Source organism: Podarcis filfolensis (genome assembly GCF_964270895.1).
Source record: "Podarcis filfolensis genome assembly, chromosome: 15".
Taxonomy (NCBI): Eukaryota; Metazoa; Chordata; class Lepidosauria; order Squamata; family Lacertidae; genus Podarcis; species Podarcis filfolensis.
In genome coordinates this window covers 36,883,127-36,891,907 of record NC_139618.1, presented here as the reverse complement: position 1 = coordinate 36,891,907, position 8,781 = coordinate 36,883,127, and the positions used below count along the sequence as shown (strand labels likewise).

General features: G+C 42.8%; 1 long non-coding RNA gene across 1 annotated transcript; it reads left to right on the top strand.

Moving 5' to 3' along the window:
- Nucleotides 1-543: 543 nt before the first annotated feature.
- Nucleotides 544-4,646, top strand: LOC310750820. The gene is made up of 2 exons (XR_014542308.1): nucleotides 544-651; nucleotides 4,012-4,646. It is a non-coding gene; the product is annotated as an uncharacterized lncRNA (long non-coding RNA).
- Nucleotides 4,647-8,781: the final 4,135 nt, after the last annotated feature.

Sequence of the window (8,781 nt, the reverse complement as noted above, 5' to 3'; positions counted from 1 at the left end):
TTCTCGCACCCCAACTTCTCTCGCTCCTTATCTCTCTTTCTCCCCATGTCTCCTTCACTCATGAAAATAATTCTCCCACGTGACAATTTGGAGTGGGAAGGGAGCCTTCCAGTGGGGCAGGAGAAAGCTACCTTCCTGCAAGCCTAACTGCCAGGCAGGGGTGATTTTCAGAGGGGTGGCAATTGATGAGGGAAAGGGTAGGAAATGTTGCTGTGTGCTGCAATTCTCATTCCAAAATGCCCATAACACTACAATTGGCTTAAAACTGGCTCCTATAGTTCTATCCTTATTTATATGCTGGAGGCATTTGGGGGTGCAGGATCACAGCTGGAGAGGAGAGGACTCGCCCTCTTCCTTGTGCACTGAGATCCTCAACACAAAAATGCCCTCCTCCAGGACTTTATTTTCAGCCAGAACTCAGTTCCAGCCATTGATGCCTGCTTGCACCCGTAGTTGAGGCAGCTGACGTCGCATGTGATGTTGTGATGTTCAGTGTGTGATGTCCCAAAGCATTTTCCCTTGCACACTGCCGTAGGAAGTCATGACATCCTGAGCCACTAGATATTGAGGGGGCTCAGCCCCTCCTTAAAAATGGGGGGGGGGATGTCTCCGCCCCCAGAAGCTGGTGCTCCTGGTTTCAGCACTTCTCAGGTGGGTGTCATTGCCATTCTACGAGAATGAGGGAGGTGTTCATGGTGAGTTTCAGCACCTCTTTTCCTAGCAAAGTAGCACTGCCCTCCTCCAATAGCAATTAAACTTTTGAACACTTTCCACTGTCACTAATGGTACCCCTGCCATCCCACACACCCAATTGCTATACAGTGGCAGAGCTTAAAGGGGGAGATTTGCAACTGGATAGGGAAGTGTTGGCTGTGCTTTGTGATACCCAGTAGCGAAGCTACATGCTCCGCTACTGGGGGCGGAGAGCAGGCGGGGCAGGGCTGGCGCCCCCCCAGGGGCATGGTGCACATCCCAGGGGCATAGTACGCCGCCTGTGAGGGCGTGACGCGTGTTCTGGGGGAGTGACGTGCCGCCTGTGGAGGCGTGATGCCTGGCGCGTGCGGGGTGCACGGTGTGTGTCAGGGGGGCCACCACAATGGCACCCTACCGGAATAGTGGTGCCAGGGGGCGGTCCGCTCCCTCCGCACCTCTGTTCTTCTGCCAGTGGTGATACCCTCTCCTCCCAAAAAATACCCCCAGGGGAAATTAGCAATTTCGGGGAGGCCAAAGCTGCTGATGCCTTACTGATATGCACGAGGGGAGATGGGGATGAGGCCAAAACTAATGCTACCTACTGTATTTCCCATTCCTGCCCTAAATGTCTGTCTGAAAGGGATATAACTCCATGCAATACACAAATCACCTTCCTCTCTTCTTAAAGACAGTGAGCTCCCAGGGTGCCATGAATGTTCCCCTCAAAGCCTGTGGCCAGTGGGTAGGGGTTGCTCCCACTGCACCTGCCCACCCCAGGAGCTGGCTGGGAACATTTCGACACTGCCAGGAAGCGCATTTGTATAATCCTGCTCTTCCTTTTGCCTGATTGTGCAGCACCCTTCTTGTGGTTAACGCTTAGCTGGAATGAAATATTCAACGCAGCAATAGAGAAATTAAAATAATAATTTATTTGTCAGACAAATAAATGATAGGCACAGTGGTATATGGTTACCAAAGCTCTGCCCCCCTCCAGCCCTGATGGCCAGCACTTATATTTCCTCAGCCCAGCCCCCTTGCTCCTCCTTTGGCTGCCTCTGTCCAATCAGCCTGGTTGAAATTCCTATTGGCTGTTTGCTAGAACCAATCATAAAAGATACATCCATTTCCTATTACCTTTTATGGGAGACAAAGAGCTATATTTCCTTCTATCCATAAATGGCAGACAAATATATCTTACATTTGCCTCGACAAGGCACCTTAATTACCAGATCACCTTTTGCCCCTGTTGCCCCTGTTGCCCCTGCATTCCAAAACAAATGGCTAAAACAGATGGCTCATGGTATTAAATTCTATCTAAACAGAGATCTTGGGTTCACATTCTCACACACCATCAATGAAATAAGAATCTAACATAAGAATCTAACATTTCTTACTTTCTAAATTCTTTGCATAATTACATTAAGCCAACAAATCTCATACATAACATAGATAGCTTTTTAGAAGAAAAGGCTTTTGCAAAGTAAAAAAAGAACTCAGTAAAAACAGCTTCAAAAAGAAGCCTCTTCAGTTTACACCCCCCTTTCCCAGCCAGCTGCTTTTCCCATTAGCTTTTCCCAAAATTTATTGCCCTTAGGAAAATATGGCTAGAGTCTGATGAGAGGCACATGGTATTATTTTCTGTTAAACAATAAATCTTACTATTTACCAACTCTTAATTAGTGTTTTTGCAGCTTGATTGTATTCTGTAATTTGTAGGGTCAGTGTAACATTTGCTCCCAGCCTGTATTTCCCTTTTACAACTTTGAGAAACTTGTCTCCTGCTACTGCTAGAGCAGGAAGATAAACAACTGCCAGAGTACTTAGCCAGCTGGTTTCTGCCTGGCATGAAACATACAAACATTTGCAAATATATCTTTAAGCTCATTTTAAAATACAGGCCTTGATCAGATGCCTCAAATGAACTGAACCATCTTACAGGACCCTATCCTCCTCATCGGAGCTGATGCTTTCCCTTTCCGACAAGCAACATCTCATGTGCTTCTGTCCTTGAGGAAAGACATGGCTTTGTCTGCGAAAGGCTGCAGGTTCCATCTCTGGTATCTTCAGCTACAGCTGAAAAAGTGTTTCCACTCTCTTCTAGGAATGCTCAGGGTGTGGGTGGGTGTGTATTCTAGTGTGAACTGAACTGATCTGCATCTCCTTGATTTCACACTTCTCTCAAAAAAAGAAGAAGCAAGAACAAGTGTCTACAAAATGTGTATCCTAGAATAAATTATGTTTAGAAATGCATATATTGACATTGATGCATATATCATGATGTATTTTGTGACAGAAGGCATAATAAAACACATATTTAAATTCAAATTTTCATGCATTAAAAAAAATTAAATCCACTGTTTAATGCAGAAACAGGAAAGAGTGAACTTGAATGCACACACACGGAAATGGTACGGTGCTGTATTCGTGTTACTCCTACACAAAACAGACCATTTGAAAACAATGGACACAAATAACTTAGGGGCAATAATTTTAATAGGTCTACTCTATGTAGAATTGGATATAAAGCATGGACTGGAAATAGATTGATTCCTCCATCTCTCCTTCCCTAAGGGAAACCTTGGCCACATCCATACATTTAAAGGACACTTGTTTCACTTTAAAAGTCCTGGCTTCCCCTTAATGAATCCTTGGAATTGTAATTTGTTAAGGGTCACCTAACAGTTCTCAGCTCTCAACAAATTACACTTAGAGATCCGCTGCCAGCCAGTCTGCACCGGTAGACAATACTGAGCTACATGTATCAATGGTCTGATAAGAAGGTTTCCTACATTTCTATCCCTCCAAGAGTTTGCCAGGCAAAAATGCAGAGGCATTCTTTTAAAATAATGGATGGTAAGTAGAAGAAGGATAGGTAGCAAGAGGGTGCCCTGTTGTGTTCATAAGGGCCCCTTATCATTAATAGGGACGGGGGTGGATTTGGTTGGTTACAAATTTTAATATGTGCCTGTCTAATTTACACTTTGCAAAGCAGCCTGCAAATTGAAGCTTGGCTGGTCTCAGGAATTTGCACTTCTCCAAATTTCACGGTGCAATTATCCACCCACCAAAAATGGTTACAAAAATGTCTATATTCATGGACAGTATGGCTAAAAAAGACATCTGTGAAAATAGCATACAAAAAGACATTATATTGGGGGGAAATGCATAGAAAAATAAACTGAACTGCTAACAAATTGTCACGAGGAATTATTATTATTTTCATAGCAAACAGATCCTGATAAGTGGCAAACTGAAGTTAAGAGTGGGAAACTAAGAGGAAACAAAAAAACAGATTCCATCATTCCTTTCCAAGGGCAGACCTTCATCTTGTACCTCCAGATGCGACAATACTCTGAAGTGTGGAAGGTCATCTCAGGCCCCCATCCTCCCAATGCCTAAGCAAGCTATACAGGGACACCATGCTGAGTCTGTCAGCATTGCTTGCTTACAGGACATGTTTACAGACCTGAATTTTACAGTAGACTGGTAAAGATGGACACGTAACAATGAACTGTGTGTCTTTTTTCCAAAAAGGATGGCTACCCAATGGTTGTTTCCAGCAGCTGAAGAAAATGAGATCTAACAGGGACTCATCTCCTTGACTGCCCAGTATTTAATAGAGACGGATGCAGGAGCAGTGTGACAGCTCTTCCAGAGTCTTGCTTTTTTCTCTGTTTGTCAGAAGTGTGTTGTGCATGTGACAGAAACAATCATGAGAGAAGCTGATGCCCTGTTTTCCAAATGCGCTGTGAAGGCTTCCGGCCTCCTATCAGTCAGGAGGAGCTCATCTAGTTCATAAGGTTCGAAACCAGCCTGACAAAAACCAGAAACCAAAGTGACAGGTGGAAGGAGTAGCAGGTCTGGCTAATTTCAATATGAGCTTCAATATCTGAGTCTCTGTGCCTCCCATCAGCTCCAGCCAGCATAGTGAATGAAAGATCCCAAACCTCTCAGCAGTGTGTATATGAACATACATGAGTCTGGCTGTGCACATGCGAGTTCAGGTAGAAGAGTTTGGATTGATATCCCGCTTTATCACTACCTGAAGGAGTCTCAAAGCAACTAATAATCTCCTTTCCCTTCCTCCCCCACAACAAACACTTTGTGAGGTGAGCAGGGCTGAGAGACTTCAGAGAAGTGTGACTAGCCCAAGGTCACCCAGCAACTGCATGTGGAGGAGCGGGGAAGCGAACCCGGTTCACCAGATTACGAGTCCACCGCTCTTAACCACTACACCACACTGGCTCATGTCACACTTGTAACATGGTCAGAGGTTATTGAAGTTCTTGTCAAAAAACATCTGGAGGGCAGGAGGCTAGGGAAGACTGGGGTAGATGTTCAAAGGTGCAGAAAAGTTGCGGGAGACAAGTCTCTTGAGTTACAGCACTTTAAAGCCAACCACAGTTTTCAACCATACCTCACTCTGGCAAATTCCAATGTCAAGCAAATACCCCCCCCCCCATTTTTTTGGATCTATATAGATATCTGAATTGAGATGACATACACAGAACAAAATGGCGAGGCAGTTTTTGGTGTGTGCAAAGCAGGGAACAGCCCAATGGGGTTCCTTTCTCTGTTTCTGAGTCACAAAGCCCTAGTAGATTCCAATTTAGCCAGTTGGTCATTCCTAAAGGTAAAGGTAAAGGACCCCTGGCCATTAGGTCCAGTCATGGCCAACTCTGGGGTTGAGGTGCTCATCTCGCTTTATTGGCCAAGGAAGCCAGCGTACAGCTTCCGGGTCATGTGGCCAGCATGACTAAGCCGCTTCTGGAGAACCAGAGCAGCACACAGAAACACCGTTTACCTTCCCACCAGAGCGGTACCTATTTATCTACTTGCACTTTTGTCTCTTTGGTCATTCCTAGCACTTACCAATGACTGAAACCACCATTTAGCCCCCTTGCACAGACCTGCCTGTTATGACCAGAGCCCCTCTCCTATTTGCCAGCATCCCTGAGCATTGAGTATTGAATGTAGAGTTGGGGGAGGGAAACCTGACCCCTAGTGAATTTTGGAGGTGGACAAAACAAAAATTCCCTCTCTTGTAATACTAGAATTCGGATATACAATGAAGCTGAATGTTGGAAGATTCGGGGCAGGCAAAAGGAAATGTTCTTCACACAGTGCATAAACTATGACATTCACATTCATAAGAGGCAGTGATGGGCTACAAACTTGGGTAACTTTGAAAGAGGATTAGACAAATTCATGGAGGGTGATGCTATCAATGGTTATTTGCTGTGATGGTTACAACCTACTTCCCCTGCTGGAGGCGGTATGCATTTGAATGCCAAATTCTGGGAATCACAGGTGGGGAGATTGCTGTTGCATTCAGGTGATGTTGGGTGGCTTCCCATGGGGATTGGAATGGCCACTGTGAGAGCAGAGTGCTGGCCTAAAGGGACCCTTGGCCTGATCCAGCAGGGCTTGCACTACCTACCTAAGTTCATACTCTACCTTACACAATAAATTAATCCATCAACCCATACAGTCTGGGCTGATGGGTGCAAAGACCAAATAGTAAATAAACCAACAAAATCACGAGCTGAGCATACATAGCAGGATCTATGCCTGCCCTCACATAAACTGGCACCCATTCCCATCCAAAACCAAATGCCATGCTGCGCCCCATCTTCTGTAAATGGGAGGAAGGGATGTTTGTGTGTGTGTGTAAGTAGAGGAAAGACAAACTGATAGATGGGGATTTTAGTAAGTTGCAAAGGTGAAACTACCAATGGGGGAACCCACATTCAAATTCCTAGTCACTGAGTGACCTTTGGTCAACTCACTGCCTCTCAGACTAACCTACCTCACAGGAAGGATTTGAATATAAAATATAAAATGGGCGGGTGAAAACCAAAGTAGCCCTGAATTCCTTGGAGGAACAGTGGGATAAGTAACAACAGAAAATAAAGAAATACAGGGAAACTTATTGGTAATTGCACTACAGACCCATGGCATGATTGCAGTAATTAAGATTTCTGAATGAAGGACTTTGACATTAGCTTGGTGGTAAAATATATTATTTGCACATAGAAGTTCCCCATTTTAATCCCTGATAGCCCCAACTAAATGAATCTCATGTAGTCATAAAAATACTGGGCTCACGGGACCAATGATCTACTCAGCATAAAACAGCTTCATGTGTTTGCAGATTTTACCGACTGAGGAGCAAAATGTCACAGCCTCTTAGTTGAGAGCTCCTCTCTGAAGTCCAACTAACTCCACTTTTAGGACTACACTGTTTTGTTATTTCATTCCTATCAGCTCATAGCAGTGATTTCTAAAGCATTTAACTAAATCTCATATGTATTGGGGTTACAAACAGAACACAAGTCTGGCTTTCTGAATGGAGCCAGGAAGGTATTTTATGCATTCCATTTGATGGCCGAGTTTGCTGAAGCCTTATGTTCCTAGTCAATAATCCCCTTGTAGTGTGTTTGTTTAATTGATTGCAATGCTATGTCAACCTTCCCAGGCTGAGGCCTCAAATATTTGCAAACTAAAATATACATAATGTTGGTCATGAATGCAATACAGCTGCAGATGCTGCAGTTTACACAATAGAGGCTGGAAGCTGGGAAGCCAAACACACTAAATTAATTAGGGTTATGTCCATAGACTTTTGCTGGTTCTATCAGGCCTGTGTACAATTGTTCTTCCCATTTCTTGAGGGCTCAGGCTCATTAGTTTAACAGGAATGTTTTCAGACTGCTCATCAATGGAATTAAAGGCAACTCCACAATTATAGAGAGTAAATGGGAGGAAATATTTGTTTTCTTAACAGGAAATCATCTTTAGTGTTTCGTCTTCAGTTCCACCTTTCCCGTGTTTGCTCCAAACAAACATACATTTTGAGGATGAGATATTATGCATGCTCCCAGCCCATTCAGATCACTACCAGGGGTTGAGGCTTATTTTCTATCGGTTGTGATTAGTTTTGTGAGCCTAGGGATTAAGTGTAGATGTAAAGTAGAATATGTGCCCACTCGACTATGTCGATTTGCAGAACTGGTGCTTTGACAGAGGCCACATAATGCTCATTTCGCACTTGTGAGAAATTTAACTTTTAGTTATAGCAGCTCCTTTTCTCTGGAACTCCATGCCTATTGATATTGGTTGAAGTGTTTTTGACACCTAATTCTATTTTGTACATTTGTTTTAAAAATCTGACCATTTTACCTATATTTTTATGCTTTTATTTCATTTGCTGTATTTAAGTCTGTTTTCATTGCTATTTTTAAATACATATTTTATACCATTTTAAGTAAACCACTTAGATGTGGGTTGTTTTTTTTTAATGAAGCAGTATATAAACCTTGCTAAGTAAAATAGAAAAAAGAAATTTTTACCCACCGCTATTTAGGTCACAATTCAGCTTACCACTACAAATAATATTATGATTGAGTTTGCGATGGTGCATCAAAGAAATATTAATGCATGTTCTAAAAAAGGGGCTATTGCTCAGTATTAGAGCATGTACAAGACCCCATATTCAATCTCTGCCACATCCAGTTGCAATTCCCAAAAGCCCCATGTCTGAAACTCTGGAGAGCTGACCAGCAGTGGCTCTCCAGAGTTTCAGATAGGGAATATTCCCAGTCCTACCTGGAGACAGGGATGTAAAAATCTGTTAATTTTGGTTCCCCTCGTTTCTCATTTTTTCCAATATCAAATTCAGTTATCCACATATCTTCAGCATTTTGCATTTTTTTTTAAAAAAAACAATTCTTATGAAAATTCACCAGTATTTTAGCATGATTTTTTCCTATTAAAACTTTTTGTATACTATTTTTGTAAATATGCATAATTTTGCAAACCATTTGCCCTGATGTAATGCATTTTTTATGTTCTTTTCACTAATATACACAATTATATGCACTTGATACCCTAATATTTAGTGTAAATATTTACACACATTATACATGGGACTGCCTCTGAAGATATTTCAGAAACTACAGCTGGTGAACAATTCACTGCACATCTTTAGATACCAGCCAAAAACTTTCCTCTACAGCTAGGCCTTTGGCCTTTATGTTGCCTTTTAGAACTGGGTGAGGTATTTTTTAATGTTTTTCTGTTTCCTCT